At 48.5% G+C, this 20,971-nt stretch overlaps 1 protein-coding gene across 2 annotated transcripts in view; it reads right to left on the bottom strand.

Moving 5' to 3' along the window:
* LOC138504147 (uncharacterized) overlaps positions 1 to 20,971 on the bottom strand; it is a 307,307-nt gene that overhangs the window by 9,045 nt on the left and 277,291 nt on the right. The gene's annotated exons all lie outside the window — the stretch shown is intronic.

The following is a 20,971-nucleotide window of genomic DNA, read 5'->3' as shown; positions in this document are numbered from 1 at the left end:
TTGGAAACAAGACGACATGAAGCAACACAGGTTCGATCCCCGCGTCTGCGCTTAGAAACCTCTGGGTATTCAAGCGTTATAAATACGCAACTAAGGCAAACAAAAAAAACTATTACGCAACAAATCAATAACAATATTTCCTGTAACAGCGCCTCGATGAGCACTTTAAAAATGCAAAAATAAAAATAAATGTACTTGAGCGAGTACACTAGCCACAGCAGATCTCTGGCCAACGGTAGTACTGCCACTCTCAGAGATCCTTGTACAAGTAGAACTAGAAATAATTATGGCGTGCACTACTTTCCACCATGATGCGACCCCCCCCTTAGTGATAGTTGTTGGCTCTGTGGCAGTTCTCCATATAAGAACGCATTGCATCTATATATAAGAGTTTGATCAGCCTATATGATGGTGGGAATTCATCCAAACCATATCAATGTAATACATGGTAGTATATTTGCCAGGTCTAAGGATCGTGCTCACCTTGGCATGGTGCCCAGAAGCTGTTTATTAGAACAGGCTGAAAGGCTTGGGTGTATTGTGAAATTCTTCCCACGCATGGTATGGGTATGGGGGTGTGGTGAATATGTCCGATCTTAACATAAGTGTGCAACGTTAGAAAAGCAACACTCTAGTCAATATAGCTCTCTAAATCTTCAAAGCAATTGCTTGTAATTGTGAGCGCGCCATCTAGGAGCGCAAAGATCTTTTTGACTGATGCCCTTTCCACCGATGTAATCTGAAGCATCGGCAGAAACCCAGAAAACAAGTTCAGAAAATACAAACAGATGAAATGGAGGAACAGACGGTACTGCCAACCTCTGGGTCTGATACTCCTGTGCTGCAAATGTTGAAGTCGGTGCTTCAGAGAGGTGCTTTGGTGATGCACCAAAGAAAGTTTCGGAGATATGGAAAAAACATGCAAAGGAATCTGACACTACCGATGGCCTGCGAAGAACCAGGTTCCACAACGGATTCTCAGAGACTGACTTCTCTTCAGCGATGATATGTTTGATAGTCACATGATGTGCAGGATGATGTGGTCGGGAAGGACCACGTGATAGGCATAGATAAATGAGAGTGAGAAAGCCCGCCAGCCAAGGCAGTGTGTAATAACGTACGAAACAGGTAAGTGGAAGTCAGCTTTATTCTTCAACCCGAACACCGTAAACATCCATCCCCTCCCAGCTCCTTCCTTTCAAAACCAACCGCCGCCCCGAGCGTGGAACTCATGAACATTCCACGCGCCTGGAACCTTTGACAAAGGCTCGCGGAAGCGCGAGCAACTACTACACATCTCCCCCTGTAAACCTCAAAACAAATGAAAATACATTCAATATGACATCAAATAGGGAAATTGGGAAATAGGGAAGAAACAAAGTAATATGCAGAAAAAGACATATATATATATATATATATATATATATATATATATATTGCTAATTATGTACAGTCCAAGAATTAATCATCTGCAAATTCTAAAACATAATCCTTGTACTTTGCTGGAATCTTCTTCATTCTGGTCGGGCGATTATTCACCTTGTTGGAGGCTTCTGCTAAAGCAGAGTCCTCACATAGTTCCCTTCCGTGTGGAACCAAGACCGAATTATCTGACACAAGCACTGAAGACTCCTCTGCAACCCTTGTTTCCACCCCAGTCAGGTCAAGACCACATTTACCAGAATCAGACTCAGAAGACTCATCCGCCCCCTTTGCACAAGGTGCTCCATCTAATGGCGCAACACCATAATTCCCTGAGGCAGGCACCTCCATACCTCCATGCACCACCCGAGTAGCCTGCCCAGGAACTGCCACAGCACTACTGGAACCCTTATCACTCTGTAGGGGAACCACACACTCAGACGCGCACTCGGGACCACCTCCAACTGTAGCACCACCTCCCTCACAACAGTGGTCTTTAGTATCTGCCACCTTTCCTTTAACAAGGACCACCCGCCTCAAACTCCATCTGGTACCATCTTGCAGTTTAACGTAACCATGACCTACTTTGGTCACAACACATGGCTTCATAAATTTGGACAAACCCTTAGCTACAAATCTTGGATTTTTCACTACCACCAGATCACCGACTTGCACACGCAGAGGTTTCCTCTTGGCAAGCTGAGATTCCCAAAAACGGGATTGTTTAATGCGCACCTTGTCAAGAACTTCCTGCATGTTGATGCAACTTTGCACACCACCCCCAAGAGCGGCTACCCAGAGTTTAGAGCCTGGTTTCCTACCTCGCATTAATTCAAACGGAGACACACCAGTAAATGATGATGGTGTAACCCTATAAGCCTTTAGGGCCTCAGTCACCACACTGCACCACGGCAAACCATTTGCGAGGGCCAACTGAACCGCCCCTTTCACGAACCGATTCATCCGCTCAACTAATCCACTGGCCTCTGGATTGTACAAGGCCACCCTATGGTGACGAATCCCTAGCTTGGAGAAGAATTCTTGCATGGCGACTGACACAAATTGGGGACCATTATCGGTGACTACTCCAGCAGGAACTCCCTCCCTGTCAAACACCGCCGACAAGAAGTCAATCACCTTCTCAGTGGTGACCGAGGATAAGGCCGTGGCCTCCACCCACCTAGATGTGTAGTCAACCAACACTACAAAATATCTGAAACCTCCTCCCAAAGTGTCCATGGGACCCATAATGTCTACGGCCACCTTTGACCACACATCTTGCGGCACTTCTACAGGCTGAACGGGTTGGGGCGACGTTGTCCTACTCTTATCACTGACTGAACAAGCCACACAGTCCTTAACTACTTTCTCAACCTCCTCATCCATCTTGGGCCACCAATACCCTTCTCTAAGCCTTCTTTTCGTCATAGATCTACCGATGTGCCCTTCATGAGCCAACTCCATCAACTTGGCCTTAAGAGATTCAGGTGGTATTAACCTGGTACCCCTGGCAATGCCCCACGGACCCACAGACAGTTCAGACCATACTTGTCCGAACGATTTATCCAATTCATGCATGCCAGCACCGGTAGCGAGAGCTGCCTTGATGTTGTTCAACACGGGATCCATTGCACACTCTCTACTCCATTCCTGCTCATTGACGGCCTGAAACACCTTGGCCACCAACACATATTCATCACTCGTCACAGCATGTGCTGAGTCTTCCACACTTACATCATGGCGAGGAAAACGAGAGAGACCATCCGCAACCATATTTTTAGTGCCAGGTAAATACTCCACCTTAAAATTATACTCACTCATGTCTGCCATCCAGCGCATCACCCTAGAGGATGCCTGGAACAATCCCTTAGATGTCAATACATGCACCAGGGGTTTATGATCGGTGCGTATAGTGTATTCCACCCCCCACAAGAATGTTCTAAAATGTTTGGATGCCCAGATAGCAGCCAAGGCCTCCCTCTCTATGACAGCATATCTACGTTCTGCCTCACTAAGAACCCTGGACGCAAAAGCAATAGGGCGGTACGATCCATCAAAACACTGCTCGAGAACAGCCCCTACACCATACTCACTGGCATCCACTGTCAAAACTGTCTTCCTTGATGGAGAAAAGGAAGCTAACGATGGAGCCTGGTCCACCTGAACCTTCAAGCCTTCAAATTCAAGCTGGCACGACTCTGACCACTCAAAACGTACACCCTTTTTGAGCAAGGCTCTCATGGCCACTGTCTTGTCAGAGTACGTGGGAATAAACCTGCTATAATATTCAGCCAATCTCAAAAACAACCGTAATTGGTCTTTACTGGTGGGTGGAGACACTTCACATAACGCCTTCACCAATTCAGCCTTGGGATGTATCCCTTTGGCATCCAGTGTGTGTCCTAAATAAGTCACACTCTCCACCCTTATTTTACACTTACTCAATTTGACCGTTAGACCACTCTTCTCCAAAATGCCCAAAACTCGTAGAATCCTCTCATCGTGTTCCTCACGTGACCTGCCCCACAGCAAGATATCGTCCTGGAAATACTCCACACCATCCACTCCACAAAACAACTTTTGCATCACTCGCTGGAAAACAGCGGAGGCAGATGCCAAACCAAATGGCATACGCCGGAAACGGAAGGCTCCAAATGGCGTAATGAACGAAGTAAGAGGGCGTGATTCGACGTGTAGATCCACCTGGTGATAGGCAGAGGACAAATCTAAGGTGGAGAAACAAGATGCCCCTCCCACAAGTGAAAGCATTTCGTGTATATTCGGTAAGGGATGCCTGTCTATCCAGATGCTTGAATTCAAATCTCTTAGATCAACGCACATCCTCATACCACCATCGGATTTTCGTGCCAATACAACCGGGGCTAACCACTCTGAAGATTCTACCTCCTCTATTACACCTGCTTCCATCAGCTTTTTAAGTTCTGTCTGGAGACTTTCACGTGCCATGATGGGTACACGCGCACAACGGGAACAGCACTCCTCTTGAGAACGATCTTGTGTGAGAAACCCCGCAACTTGCCCAGGACAGAGGAGAAAACTGACGGAAACCTCTCTTGGAGAGTATTGGCTGTCAACGCACTCCCTTGACTCAAACCACCCTCACTTCCCTTGCTCACACACAAAACAGGGACAGCTTTGCCAGGGCGAACCTCCATTTCCAGGGCAGCCTGCTCATCCCACCCAATAACTGGATCACCCTTACAAGCTACATAGTTTTCCTCTGGTTTTCCGGCCATGAAATTCAATATCAACCCACTCGTATCCCAATACTTTAATCGGAACACGCCCATACGCACATGGATTAATGTCAGACGGATTCAAACTAGACACCTCCTTATGGAACTTAGACTTGTACATCTCAGGAGAAATCATGGTGTAAGGAGAACCCGTGTCGACCAACACACTGAGGGGAACTCCATTCACACTAAGGGTAGCCCACGCACTCTTTTTTGACAGTCCCACACTCAACAGCGCACCTTCTTTTGGAAGCACATCCGCCATAGAAGAGGGACTAACATATCCTACAACCGTTACATTACTATCATCTTCTTCAGGGTCCACCATCCGCACAACTTCCTTCTGTGGAGCAGCCTTACACATCCGGGCAAAATGTCCCCTTCCCTTGCATTTTCTGCACACAACAGCGGAAGCAGGACACTCCCTAGCTCCAGCAACATGACCCCTCCAACCACATTTCTTGCAGAAATCTCTGCTATTCGGCGTCGCTCTTTGATCCTTGTCCCTGGCCCGATTTTCTTCATTCTTGTGTGGTTGAACCATGTGTACAATGTCTGCCTTTTCTGTCACTTCCTTGACGCTCTTCCTTGATTCCTCCAGGGCACGAGCTATTTCTATCACCTTCTCTAACGGAGGATCCTTCTCCGTCCATAATCTCTCCCTTACTTTTGAGTCACTAGTCCTCATCATGATCTGGTCACGAATGTATTCATCCGCCATGCCCGTGAACTTACATGTAGAAATGAGAGTGCGCAGTGCCGTCACATACGAATCAATGTTCTCGCCAGGACCCTGTGCCCTTGAGAAGAAATGATACCTCTCAAGCACAATGTTAGCTCTCTTGCCAAAGCGTGTCTCTAGCTTCTTAAGAGCAGTCTCAAATGCCAAAATCACGGCCTGCCCCCCATCTCCATCTCCTTCGCCTGAAGACAAGGCCAAAACATCCTGACCAGGAAGGTGCCTGAAGACCCTCAAACCCTCCGTACCAAGGCAATTGAGCAGAGTCGCTTCCTTGTCATCTTCAGACATTCTGGAACCACCTGACGCTCTCAGGTATACCTTGAAAGTGTCCACCCAAAGCTCCCATGCTATGGGGGGCTCCCCAGGATTGGGGAGGAAGGCTGGAGGTGGGCGAGCATTGCTGTGCTGCATGGTCAATGGAACCGACATAGCCACTGACTGAGGTCAACGCAATGGAACAGATGAAAATGTCTGCACAACTTCCTTGAATAACAAGGTGCAATCACATACACCCTGTCCTAAACAGCAGACTAGTATGATGAATTACTCCACTCAAAACCTTTTACTGGCAGAGAATACGTGAAATGGGTTGTACAATATGGTTACACAGGCAGGCACTAGTCACTTCCCTCCTCTTTGAACAGATGTGGCCAACAGAGGCGTGCAGATCCTGTAACGTCCGCACTCAAGGAGTTAACCCTCCTCTCCTTGAAGTCGATGTAGTGCAGACACACCCACCAATGAATCGGAAGCCTTCGGCTCGCTTCCTCATGTAATGGGCGGAGCCGAACAGCGTGACACCCGTGGTCTATTAGAGCGCCTTCCCGGCTATGAAGAGCGCAGGGCTGTGCCCCCTCCCAGGGTCCACCTCTCACCTACTCGGCTCATCAGTCCCCGACTTATTTAAGCTGCAATGCGTCAGCCGCACACACTCCCTCGAGCCGCGCTCGACCTCCTCCGGGAGCGCGGCACTGCCGGATCTTCGGCGAAAGAACAGCGGCTGCTCAGCCGTAGACAACGGCTGCACTCCCCGCCGTGTGCCGCGCTCGACCTCGTCCGGGAGCACGGCCGGCCGGATCGCTGAAAGTGAAGGTAGCGCTGGCCCAGCTGAAACCAATCACGCCGGGGGCCGCACTCGACCTCATCCGGGAGCGCAGCCCGGAAGACCAGCTGAGGCACCAGACGATGTTTACGGCTTGACAAGGCGCGTGGGTCAGGGTTGAAGAACCCTCGTCGCCAGTGTAATAACGTACGAAACAGGTAAGTGGAAGTCAGCTTTATTCTTCAACCCGAACACCGTAAACATCCATCCCCTCCCAGCTCCTTCCTTTCAAAACCAACCGCCGCCCCGAGCGTGGAACTCATGAACATTCCACGCGCCTGGAACCTTTGACAAAGGCTCGCGGAAGCGCGAGCAACTACTACAAAGTGTCCGCTCTAGCACTGTGTTGTGGGCGTACTTAGGCCCGAATAAAGACGCGGACGTCTTGACTCTACTTTATTTTTACATCAACTGCCGCTCTCCCCTTTCATGCCTCCCCTCCTCCCTGCCCCTCCCTCTGTCCCTCTTCCCCTTTCGTTTTCCCTTAAGGGGCCCTGTGCCCCTTTCCCTTCACAACACACTGTCATTGCTGTGTGTGCCTCCGTTCTTGCCAAGTAGCCCGGCACGATCCGGCCTGCTGCGCCTCACTCCTGCCCCCATCACACTGGCGACGAAGGAAGGGATCAAGCCCACCTGCTGGCGCCCCTAGCCTGATAAAGCGCAATTCTGAGCTGACCAATCCACACGCCCCAGGCACACCCGGGCCTGCAGACTCACTGCTGAGTCGCGCCCATCCCCCACACGGTGCCTGGGCAGTGGATGAGAACGCTGAGGACAACAGAAAAAAAAGAAAACAGTGAGTACACACACAGAGCGCCAGGCTACTCCTGGCGCCTACCTTTAAATGTAGTGCTGCTTGCAAGGCTATACACACTATCAGAGACTACAGGCCTTGAAAAAGGAAACCCCAAGGCCCACCACCAGCCTCCCAGGCCTACACTCGCTAACATACAAGCAGGGCAGTCAACCTGCAGTGCTACGAGGAACACTGAAGCACCATACTGGCCCTCAGGTCCACACCACAAGCCCGCAGGCAGGACACAGGACACGCACCCTGCAGGGCCACCTTTGGGCAGGACAGCACAACACAGACAGACACGGCCCACTCCACAGAGAGGCAGCACTAACTGTGTAGACAGAACGCCCTGTCAAACTCACGTGTATCCCTGGACAACCAACACCCTGCCACTAGCACATAAGCCACACCATGGCAGACGACCCAGCCACAACACCAGCCAGGCAACAGAACCACAACCCGGACAACAGCACATGGTTAGATACCACGCAGGGCACATTATGAAGCCATTTGAGCCTTTTGGTCCCCCGGCAGCACTCCGATGGGAGCTTTGGGACAGCAATTTGAACTGAGCCTCAAATCATGTAAGATCGCGATGGAAGAAGAAAATTGGACGTTCCTCATGCTAAACCTTAGCACCATGGCACTGAGGCTCTTAAACACACTCCCGAACCGAGGTACGGAGGACGACTATGAGACTGCAAAGGCTGTCCTCACAAGAAAATTCTAACCCCAGCTCAGCCCAGACTTTGAGCGCTTCAAAATGAGCCAGGCAAGACAACTTCCCCAAGAAAGCATCAACGACTTCCATAGTCGGCTGTGAGAAATGTCCATTGAATGCGACTTCCCTGACGATGAATTCGCAGTCAGACAGCAGGTCATACATGGCCTCTCCTCTGAGAAGCTTCGTAGAACCATCTTATCGAAGACAAATCCCCCTGCTACACACCATTCTCACCATGGGACGACAACGGGAGAGGACTGATGAGCACGTAGCAGAAATGGAGCAGATGATCAGTCGCCTGCCACTCGACACGGAAACACCACACAATAGCATGACCACCATCAATGCACTGCGACAGAAACGACTCCAACATGGACAAGCAGCGAACAAGCCCAGAGAATGTCTATGGTGCGGCGGCCAACAACATAAAGGAGGACCCTGCCCAGCATATGGCAACACATGCTACAAGTGTGGGAAAGTCAACAACTATGCATCAGTATGCCTAAACTCCCAAAGAATCAAGGCATATTCGCCTCATAGGAAATCCCAGGAATGGAAGAGGGACCCAAGGTCCAGGAACGCACAACCCTTCCGCCCAAGGCAACCTGAACACCGCCCGCAGAGGTAGCCCAACCGGACCCGTGACACATGCAAGGGGCGTGCCCGGGCAGTGGAAGGGGACGACGCTGACAGCAGCAGTGACGACGACACCAATCAGGTAGAGAACAGTCCCCAGACTGCACAGACCGGTACCGCAAATCAAGACGGGAGAAAGCCCACATGATCTCAGCGGTCAAATCGTCCCACAGCAAACAACCCCACAACAGCAGATCACACCACAGCTGCATGGTGATGGCTGGAGACATCCCGGTGAAGATGATGATTGATATTGGCGCCACAGTGAATGTCATGCCGACCACAAAGTTCGACAAGCTGACTTGACCTAAGGTCTGGATACCACCAGATCCATTTTAGAAAGGACTCAAGGTACATCACGACCTTCCCGTCGCACCTTCTGCTGAGAAGGTACAGCGGGCTCAACTTTGGAATTTTCTCCGCAGCGGAGGTATTCCAGCGTGAAATAAGGAAAGTTCTCCAGGACCTCCCAGGGGTCACCAATGTCAGTGATGACATTGTAGTCTATGGCAAAATGGAGAAAGAACACAACAGCCGACTGGCATCAACACTACAGCACTTAGAAGAGTCCAGACTGACCCTCCATAAAGAAAAATGTGAATTTGGAAAATCCACATTGAGTTTCTTCAGATATGTATTCAACAAAAAGGGAGTGTCAGACATAGGAAAAGTGGCAGACATAAACGCTCAAGCCCCCATCAACACAACAGAAATCTGCAGTTTTCTAGGTATGGCAACATACTGCGGGCGATTTATCCACGACCTGCCCACCATTGCCACAACACTGCGAGAACTCACAAAAGCAAAATCGACATGGGAGTGGGATGAAACCCAGGAAACAGATTTCCAAAAGGTCAAAGACTCACTATCCAGCGATGCCAACATGGCCTTCTGTTAGGGAGAATTCTCATTCTGTGGCTAATTTCCCATACCTAGTGAGTCCCCAGTAGCTTTGCTGGATCTCTGGAGTTATTTCTTTCCACTTGGTAAGAGTGTGAGCTTTTCCCCCACTCTTACACCTATTTTGCTATGTGCCTTTTTCCTGTTTTCAAGATTGTGAGCTCTGGAGTACACCACTTCAGTAGCCCCCTTCTTGTGTGTGTCACACAGCACCTTCAGTGCAGTGACACAGGGTTGTCATTAAGACTTCCCAACAACTCCATTTCTGAGGTGACTACTGTCCCCCAGAAAAGGGTAAAGTTACCATTAACTTTACGTAGTCAAATTTAACCACTGATCCAGTACACACCATCCTACATGGAGTGGTGGAAGGGTTAACTCTTAACTCTTTTTATCTGTACCTCCTAGAGAATTGTTTAGCTCTTTTAACATTTAGACATGGCTGGTGGCAGTGGTATCTACCCTAAATTTCTACCGCGGTTATCTTATATAACCGTGGTAATATTGTAGGCTATTGTGTTAGCCTCAAACTTAAACTCGCTTGACCAAATCCTTTTTTGTTTGGCTCCGGTGCAGTTTATTCGCCATTTCTTTTTGTTAAACTCCTTCTTGTGTTTTACTTTGCGAGGCAAACCAGGTTTGCCTTCTTTGTTCACTGTCTTTTGGCGGGCGTCTACCTAGAAGCCCTCCTCAAGGCGCCTGGGTGTCTAGGTGGGCTGAATGTGAGGGAGGGGTGTAGTCACCCCCTGCACAGGGTATCTTAGGAAACCCAAGTCGCACTGTGTCATGATTGGGCAAGGTGGTTGTCCGGGCTGGACAACCCCCCTGCTGGGTGATTGACAGCCAGGCTGTGTGAATGGGGGATTTTCGGTTAAAAGGCAGGTATCTTGGGCTGGAAGTCAGAGAGTCGCCACTGGAACTACAAGGAACCGAGGAGAAGTGGAGGAGAGGTCGACTGCTGCAGCTACCCCGTACCGGTGAAGCCCTGCTGCAGTCCTGTGCTATCTACCCTTCAACGACTAAGAGGAGATCCAGTCCGGAGTCTTCTTCCCTTGAGCCTGGTGGGCATAACTAGCTCATCTTCTTCAGCCAGAGGTCGCCTTCATGGTCGAAATCGCTGCACACTGCTGTAGTGGTCCGGATAGCCACTTGAAGAACCTCTCCTGTTTTTAAGGAGCGTAACTTTTATTCATTGTCGCTGCTGCCGGCCTCATCCCTGTGTGGTGCGGCCCCCTCATCGTCCTTCTTTGTGCTGAAGCTGCAGGAAAGCATGGGTCTGCAGGAAACCAACAGGAACAACTGCTGTGGCACCAGCTTTGAGAAAGGTACTGTGTCCTGTTTGAGGAATTTTGGGTGAAATCCCTATTTCTCTACTTTAAGGCTTGTCCTTACTTTTGCCTCCTTCTTATAACTTTTTCTTCCGAACATTGACAATATCAAAGTACTCTTGGCAACGTTGAATCTCGAACTGTCCGACTGTGTGATCCTCGACAATAGCCACCCGGTGTCACTTGACTTTGGCTCCGGCCCTTTGACTCTTGAATTCCTGTCTATGTGTGTTCTTTGATTCTGTCTGCCTAACCAACATATTGCCTGTGATTTTTGCCCCCAACTCGCTCTGGGTATCTCGGGTGTTAAGTGTGTTTTTGCCCCGGTAGCATTTCTTGCCGAGGATATGCGTTTATTTAGTAGACCGAACTGTCAAAAAGTGATAGCAATTGTATTCATGGTAACGTGTTCTGTTTCGTAACACCGGTCCATTCAAACGCAGGGTACTTACCTCGAATAGTACTGTACAAAGTGAATTGGTTAGTTGTAGTATATTTTACGTGTGGTTTTTTTAATTAATAGAAGTGTCGTGTTGATAACAAATGGTTTAAAAATAAATGTACTTATATTTTTTACCTGAAACCTTGAGTCAGTGTTTGCTTGAGTCACAGTAATTGTGGTCCCTTTGTGTAATCTCTGCTACTGCTCATATACTCTTGAGATAAGCCTGGCTGCTCCGCTACTGCTACCACTTTAACATAGTAGTACAGGCTTGTACCAAAGGTAAAACTTGTATTGCCACCTGTAGTCTTAATTGTGTGTAGTGGTCCCTAAGGGCACTGCACAGGATTCTACCTAACACCTTCTTTGACACATCGCGGAAGACTGAACTACTAGTAGATGCCAGCCCCGTCGGCCTGGGGTGGTTCTCACACAGACTGACCGAGAAGGAACTGTAGTTACCATCGCCTTCGCCAGCAGGGCCGTACTCCCACCGAGAGGAATTACGCTCACATTGAGAAAGAGGCCCTCGCCATCATATGGGGCTGCAGAAATGTTCATGTATACATCCTAGGACACCCCGTAAAAGTACTAACAGACCACAAACCTCTAGTCCTAATATTGAAGGCGTCAGCACTGCACGCCCTGGCCAGGATCAAACGCTGGATGCTCCAGCTACAGCAGTTCGACCTTGAAGTACAATACAGAGCAGGAGCTGACAATCCAGCAGACATTCTTTCACGACACCCCCGACTCGCTATGGCACAGGAATGCGAAGCAGCCAAAGAGACAGAGGAGCATGTGTGCCACATCATCGCCTGTGCCAAACCAAAAGCAATGAAGTTGGAGGAAATAGCAGAAGAAACAGACAAGGTCCCTTGTCTCCAAAGGACCAAGGAAGCCATACTAACTGGCGAGTGGAAAACGTTCCTCTCCGCTGATGCCCACCGGACGCCCCAGGCACAAGAAATGATGCAGGCCCTTTTCGGATCTGACATGAGCTGTCCGTCTCTCCAGAAGGCCTGATCCTCAAGGCATACTGAATCGTAATGCCCCTCAACCTGCACGAGAGAGTGCTCCAACTCGCGCACGAAGGGCACCAGGGGATCGTAAATACACAGGCGTTCCTCAAGTCGCGAGTATGGATGCTGCAGATACAGCAGAAAGTCATGGCCCTTGTAGAAACCTATTCAGCGTGCCTTGCCACGTGCAGGCCCGGACCCCCAGAGCCCATGGCCTGCCCTCCGAGAAGTGAACGCCGGTGGGACACATTGAGCATAGACTTCTGCACAATCCCCAAGGAAGCCTACCTCTTGGTAGCCGTAGATGAATATACACGGTACACAGAGGGTAGCCGTAGATGAATATACACGGTACCCAGAGGTTGAGCCTGTCAACTACACCGATGCAACCATCATCATAACAGCACTAGAGAAAATGTTTGGTGTTCACAGCATACCATCATCGCTCAAAGGCGACAACAGGGCCCTGTTTAAAAGCAAAGAGTTCCATCGCTTCGTGGACAACGTGGCAGTCCGCCACAACCACATCACACTGTACTGGCCTCAAGCCAACGGTGACGCAGAGAGGTTTATGGCATCTATCAATGAATGCGTAAGAATCGCAAAGGACAAAGGACGACCCTGGCTACCAGAGCTATACCGATTCCTACGATCGTATCGACAAACTCCTCACTCAGCTACCCAGGTCAGCCCCGTAGCTCTGATGTGTGGGGTACTCATCCAGGCAGGGTTGCCCCTTCACCACTCCTGGCACCCCCCGCAAGTGGACCTGCAACAGATGGAGCAAAGAAGACAAGAACACAATGCCCAAGAAGACCGCTCGAGAAGAGCCACACCAAGCAATCTCCAAGTAGGAGACACCGCACTGGTGAAGAACCGGGCACCGCACGGAAAGATGACTCTCCCCTATGAGTCTCTACCATGGACCATCAACCATTGAGAGCATGGGCTGGCCACGGCCACCCTAGGATCTGAGACAGTCACCCGCAACATGTCCCTCTTCAGGAAAATACCAGACACCCTGTGGGAAGAGCCTCAGGAGGATGGAGCCCCTATGAGAGCCCATTCCATGCTGGCTGAGCAAACACCACCCACAGGAGAACAGAGCAAACCCGCAGAGAGTCCAGCACGTGAGACAGCAACACCAATAAACTTGGAAATGTGTCCACCCAGATCGGCCACCCCACGAAGAGAAGATGGAGGACGATACTTTCTCTGCCAACGACTGGTGCCCTCCACTCGACTTCAAGGATACATCCTGAACAGCATCTACCGGCGAGCGTGAGCAGGAACACACAAGAGGGACGCCCCGGTGCACCCGCTCAGAGACTACTGCAATGTTTGGAAAGTGTATTTGTTCGTCCAAGTTGGGGAGGGATGGAATAGTCACATAATGTGCAGGATGACACGGTCGGGAAAGACCATGTGAGAGGGGTAAATAAATGAGAGCGAGAAAGCCCGCCAAGGCAGTCTCTGCTCTGACACTGTCATTGCTGTGTGTGTCTACGTTCTTGCCAAGTAGCGTGGCGCGCTCCGGCCTGCTGCGCCCCGCCCCTCCCCACATCACAATATGGAGGATGGCTGTCGATGAAAGTGACACGGAGCAGTCATAGATGCAGAAGAAAACAAAGGAGACAAACCAAAACGGAGGATTCTGCAGGTTTTCAAGTGTTGTGGATTGGAAGTGGGGGCAGGGGTGGACTGGGAACCAAAAGAGGCCCTGGAAATAATGTTCTAAGTGGAACCATATTACATATTTTGAGCAAGCCCAACCATTTTCCTATGATAAAATGTGCAAATAAAATACAAAAGAGGCCCAGGGTGCAGAGGCCCACCTGGAAATCTCCAGAGTTCCCTGGCAGTCCAGCCCTAAGTTGGGGTAAAGGGTTTTGCTTTAAAGAACAATTATAGGGTGATTTGAGTTAAATTTATAAATTGCAGAAAATATTCTTGCTTTTCTTATCAGCAAAAGACTGGAACAGAAAGCCCAGCAGACGATGACGCTAGTACATCTCCGGAAAATATACCCACATCTGTTTTTACTGTGTTTGCTGTTAAAAGCACAATAACAATGTCAACATTCCTCGATATCTGTACTCCAATAAAATCATTTTAGTTTCGACTTCTCGTTGTCCCAAGCGACACCTAATAGCCCAAACTAAAAAAGTCAGATCACATAAAACAAAGAAGAGTTGGACTGGTCGCCAGATCCTGCAACCACACAGATCCCAAACATGCTCCGCCAATGACGTGTTTACTTAGATCACACCCAACAATACAGTGTTTGCTCGGTGCACACGTTGTGGGCATTCACAGTAGGCAAACCTGGACTTTGCTATCTGTTCAAAATGATTATGAGCAGATGCTAAATAAATGATTTCGAGGAAAATTGCAGGGATGGAATGATATTTGAGTGATGGGTATTACAGAATGACAGCAATGTTGCACTTGCAGAAAGGGGTAGCATAGTGAAAAGGAATGAAAAATGCAATGAAGCATCGGGAAAAGGAGCAAACAAGAAGGGCAGCATGGATGAGAGGAAGAGAGAAGAGGTACCAACTTGGGGATAGAATGGAAGAGGGGAGCAAGGTGCCTGGCAAATGCCTAATACTGGTACACAACACTAAACTGTTGGCTTTACCAATGTTTGTTGTTGACAGGACTCCACTGAAGGACACGCAAATCCTTACAAATCCAGTGGCTGATAATTTCACTGTGCATTGCCCGCAAAAAATGGTAGTTCTCAAATCACGCCTTCATCTGCACATTATAAAACTGGTGTCCAAACAGGACAACATCAGTCTTTGATTGACAAGCGTCTTTGAGAGATTGTTGCATTTGGATGACAGAATCAAATTTAAAGTTGATGACTTATTGCCGAGACATCCCATCCAGGTCCAACTCGCTGACATCAAACCTAACAGTGTCTACTATCTGTTCTTCCCGCTCAGCAAGGTACATTGCACAAAACCAAACAACACCTACAGTCTGTGTCCCTCCTCAGATGTCATTCCTTGTGTCCCTCCTTATATGCCATTCCTCCCTATCTGTACTCCAATGCAATATTTGCAACCCCTAATAGCCCAAAATAACTACATATATTTTTGTACTTAATTACTATATCTAATCCAAAGATATATACATTTTTTAAACTTCAGCAAATAAAGATCGGAGTAAAAGGTCAGCGAGCAGAGACAGCTACTCTTACCAGCTGCACTGGTGTGATCCAGGACTAATGACAAGTGCATTGGCAAATCCAAATAGAGTGTAGAAGGCCCAGATACATGTGAACCCACAGGCCTCACAGAGAAATGCACGGCCACAAGTCTGAGGTCTTGAGAAACAGGCTCACTTTAAAATCTACACTTTGTGCAGGTGTTTTCAAAAACAATGACAGCATAAGCAACCTTTTCAAAATAAAAATCACAATTGGAACAGAGGAGATCAAAATAGAAATTATTCCTGCTCAATATTTTATGCCTGAATCCTTTTTTCAAACTTTTTAAATTTATTTTATTTGTTCCATACAACATACTACCAAGCAAACATAGACAGGTTTTCCATGGCATACCAAATGTATATTCACAATTGTGTGAGCTTCGTATGAGTTTACACAGCCTTCGCCTTTTGCCCCCTCTCGCGGCCTCTCCTTGTTTCGCAGCTTAGGCTGCCTCTTACCGGGTACCCATCTCATCAGTGATCTTACACTTCTTCCCTCTCCATCCCAGCCCCCCTTTAGTATATCTCTGTGTGCTTAACTTTTCGCATTCCTCCGCAAACATGGTCTGAATCGGTGCATTCCAGGCTATTACACCCTCAAAAGCCTCGCACAGCGCTCCCAGCCATGCCGTGCTCTCCGCTTGTGACCATCTCTTCAGGTCACTCCACCAGGCCTCCCTATTGGGGCACTCTACTTTCTTCCGCGCCATGGCTGTCCATAGCGTTTTGCTAGTATAGGTCTTTCATTTTGGTGAGGTGTGTATCGCCCCTCTTACCCCTTGGGTACAGCTCTAGCAAATAGTATTCTGGGGGCCAGTCTTGCATCTGGATGCCGCCTCCTTCCCACTCTTTGCGTGATCTTTCCCCAGAACCTCTTAATTATTGGGCATGCCCAAAACATGTAAATCATGTCTGCCCCCTCGTGTGCGCATCTCGGCAGGTGTGGTTCTGTCCCCCAGCCATACGGCATAGTCTATATGGGGTCATGTATGCCCTGTGTGTGACATATAGTTGGGTCAGTCTGAACCTGGCATTCCTTGAGACTCTCCTGATGCATTGCAGCGCTCTCTTCCATTATCCATCCGTGAAGGATCTACCTGCCCCTCTCCCATCCCTTTCTCACCTTTAGCTGCGGTCTAGTGCAGCCGCCCAGGAGCAAGCCATATAGTCCAGAGATCATATGTCCCCAATCTCCTACATCATACATAATATCTAACGTTGGGTTGGTTTCCACCATTTCTTCAGGGCCTGCTCATCTCTTTTGAATTCTCCTGACCATTCCCAGGTATAGTAAGAATTGACCTTGATGTATGTCATGTTCGTCAACTAGAGTTTGGAAACTCAATGTTTTCCATTCTCATAGCAGGTCTCCGACGGTGGCTATCCCTCTGTTTTCCCAGTGCCTCCTGTATTTTCCCATTGCCCCCTGTTGTTCTCCCAAGACTCTGATTAAGGGAACATGGTCAGAGCAGGAGTCAGTCACTCCCAGGCGCTTCCAGGCCTTGTTCCATATTTCCCTAACCGTATGGAAGGACTCTCTAGGGTGGGTACTCTGACCCATAGGACCTCCTTTAAAAAGTGTTGTCTCATCCTCGGCTGCATTATAAGAGGGTTTCGTTTCCTGTGTGGCGTCGTCTCCCAACCAGTTTACTATGAATTGTAATTGCCCTGCTAGGTAGTAGCATTCAAAGTCAGGCACTCTCATACCACCCTCAGAGTAGGCCCTCTGCAGTTTGTTCCATGCGATCCTGTCCCTCCCATTGCTCCACAGGAATTCTCTCACCATCGTATTCAGTTGTTGGAAAAAGGTTGCGTGTATATTATAAGGTATATTGACGAAGTAGTACAAAAGTCTTGGGAGTACTATCATCTTTAGTATGGCTAATCTGCCTGGTAGCTTTTTCCAGAATCCTATGGGGTTGCCTACCTCCTTTGAAGCCCTCAGTGTGTTGTCTACATGAGCATCCGCCGGGATGTGCCACACGTTGATACCTAGGTATCAAAAATTGTCGGTTTCCCTTTTGAGGCCCAAGTTCAGCCATTGCACTGTGTTGCGGTCTCTGAGGCCCGCAAGCGGGAACAGACCAGATTTCTCTCTGTTCACCCTGATGCCAGAGAACGTGCCAAATTGGTCTATGATGTCTATCAGGTGCAGCAGATTGTCTTCTGGCTGGTTTACATATGGCAACATGTCATCCGGGTATAGAGAGACTAGATGTATTGCCCCATCTATCCTAATACCAGCTTTGGCATATTCTTTCCTTAGGAACACTGTCAGTGGCTCAAATGTGAGTATGTACAACTTTGGTGACAACGGAGAACCCTGCTGGCGCCTCTGCCCACCCTCGATGCCCCAGAGGTCTGTCTTCCCCTTCTGACCCTTGCCATGGGGACGTGTATTTTAATTTCACCCACTTTAAGTAACTTTTGCAAAATCCGAAGTGCGCCATGGTCGTCAATAGCCACTCACACCTGACCGAGTCGAAGGCCTTCACTGCGTCCAGAGAGGCCACCCTGCAGTCTATGTCCAGCGAGTTTGTGCTATTTATGATGTAGTCTCCTTAGATTCCAGGCCGTGTTGCACCTCGGGACATATCCCGTCTGGTCCTCATGTACTAGGTCTCTGACCACCTTCTTGAGCCTGTTCGCCAGCACCGCTGACAGTATTGTACAGTCTTGATTTACCATCGAGGGGGCTCTGTATGACCCACACTCCAGTGGGGGTTTACCTGGTTTAAGGATGGGTACAACGACTGCCTCTCATAGACTATCTGGCAATTTCCCAGTTCATAGACCTCCTCAAAGACCGATAACAGCCTGGGCACCAGTATGTCAACATTCCCTCGCAGTTTAGCCTCTTCAGTATTCTCCGTCCTCGCTTCAATCAATCTTAACCTGTGGCACTGCCCTGCAAAGTCCTCCAGGTCATCACTCTTAAGCCTGCCAAGCGTTTGCAGAAAAGTGAAAGGCCATATGCAAAGCAGGCTTGCTCCCATCCCAAAATGGGCAGTCCAACCCAAACTGCTTGGTTGCATCCCTTCTGCACGAGACCACAAGCACCCTCTGAAATGTTTCGGCCACATTTGCCTTAATCAGTGAGGTGTAGCTAAGGTCTCTAGGCCCAGCAGGTTTGGCACCCATGTCTGGGCATACCCATCCCAGACAGGGTGAGTAAAGGTTTTCTTGCTGGTTTTGCTGTGGAATATGAATATCATTCCTGCAGACTTTTTAATGTTTGTCACATGGTCCAGAACCCTTATCTATGTCTTCCAGTTAGCCGCATTTCTTGTACATTCACAAAGGAACAGCATGGACTTTCTTGTCCTTGTGTATTATCTCATTCTCATTGCCGTGTTGTTTTTTTGCTATGTCGTACTTGGCATGTAAGTTCCAGGAATCAATTTCTTGTCACGCTAATTGAGCTGATTAAATGTCAATAAGAACATTGTTTTACAGTTCAATACTCTAACGTACTTCATTTCAATCATTCTCATTGGAATTGCTCCTCTGTAGCCTGCTGCTGGTCTTTTCACCCTACTGTGTTTTGACTCAGACAACTTGTTTGAACCCTGTGGCCTTGGTCACTTCAGTGACTGTTGTCTGTGACCCTCTTTCCACTGCTCGCAGGCTTCTCCATCTCCCCTTCTGGTCAGAGATCCCTCTTCGTCACCCCCAAAAACTGAGCAGCCATCACACCCTCCACGTTCTCATGCTGAAAAACCAAATCCTCCCTTCCTTTACATCTCTCCCACCATAGTATTCCCTCTCTCACCGGATACAGCTCCCTACAACCCCTATCCAAATGCACCCAAGAACACCTGCCCAACTGATCCGTCTTTGATTTACAAATGTTGATAACCACTCCTTCACAGTCCTGGATTGCCTGGCTTTCCAGTGTTGTCCCTCCACCTTCACATCTCGTTTGGGGTATCTCTCATCAGATGCTCGTTCCGTGGACCTATTACCTCATCTCATTTGCGCTGCTGTCCCCTTGCTCTGCATCCAACATCGGTTGCCACTCTTTCTCAGTTCCGGCACAGCTCCTCAACATTCCCTCGCAGCTTAGCCCCTCAGGATGCTCTGCCCTCACTTTCCTCCGCTTCTGCCTCTAACCTCCACCCTTTTCCACATACATGCTGCTGCATTTGTGTCACTGGACTTTACCCAGGGAAAAGACTCCTGGTTCTTTGTTATTCTCAGTATCGTGGAGGGCACAACACCACAAGCACATGTTGAGGCATTATTTCCCTGTAAGACAATGCCAGAATCCTAAGCATACCTGGCAAAATAATTTATTTTTGAATTTGGACCCTATGGAATCCTGTCGAAGATGGGAGACCTATGTCGCCCCAAATCCGTGTTTGTACACCTTGCATAAAATGTGTTTTGAAAGAAATGTGGAAATTTGTCAAAATGGTACCTGTCTTCGGCCCTCTACAGAGAGCATTGGGTTAATAAAGAAGCTGGACAATGAATTGGTTTCCATTGATTGTGTCTGATATCCATAGGTCAATTCAAAACAGGTGTATTTCCTACATTGCAGCCGAGAACACCGTTTATGAACACAATTTATAATAACAAATGAAAGCATAATTCAAAACTTAAAACTAAAATGCCATTTGCTTTTTGTGTACACCGCATCTAACAGACACAGTTCCAATAGAGCCAATGGGCAGTTCATTTCTTCTTGGCGAACATGCCCTCTAAATAACTTTTGGCTACAGTAAATGTTACAGTAAGCTTCATTGTAGAATTACACTAATACAATTCAGACTAGAGAGGTTTGGGACTAGGATAGGCGTGACTGTACACCCTCACGTCCCCCATTCCACTCTCCCCTTCATCACAACGAAAAAGAACAAGTATGAGGGCAATAACAGCGGGACAAAACACTAACCATCCTCCCCTTCTTGCTCCTACAATCCTCTCCCTCTCCAGCTCAAAAGAAGTGGATCAATTCAAAGCAGCTGGAAGGTGAGTCTTGAAGGACTAGAAGACCCTGCATATCTAGTTTCCAATAGGAATTCAATGGGGATTTGAAATATATGAACTGAGTTCATGAACGACAGCATGCATCCCTCTTTATAAATGAGTGGCCAAACAAGGAGAACGTCTGCATATGAAAGGCTGTTAGATCCTGGGTACAAGAGATTTTCTCCAAACCCCATGTTTCAGATCTGGGAACAGATTTGAAAAAACCCAGCCCCCCCACACATTCCAAAATCGAATATGATCTCTATCTACGTCATAGTTGCATCTTGTTAATGTTAATGTTAAAGGATATTTGTACCGCGCGCTATCACCACATGAGTGGTCCCCTGGCGCTCTGGCGGATCTGAAAAGGAAAAGGGGTGGGGGGTTGGTTAGTGGGAACGAGCGGG

Source organism: Ambystoma mexicanum, chromosome 11 (assembly GCF_040938575.1).
Source record: "Ambystoma mexicanum isolate Mex_15411 chromosome 11, UKY_AmexF1_1, whole genome shotgun sequence".
In the NCBI taxonomy this organism is placed as follows: Eukaryota; Metazoa; Chordata; class Amphibia; order Caudata; family Ambystomatidae; genus Ambystoma; species Ambystoma mexicanum.
This window is presented reverse-complemented; position numbering and strand designations above follow the sequence as displayed.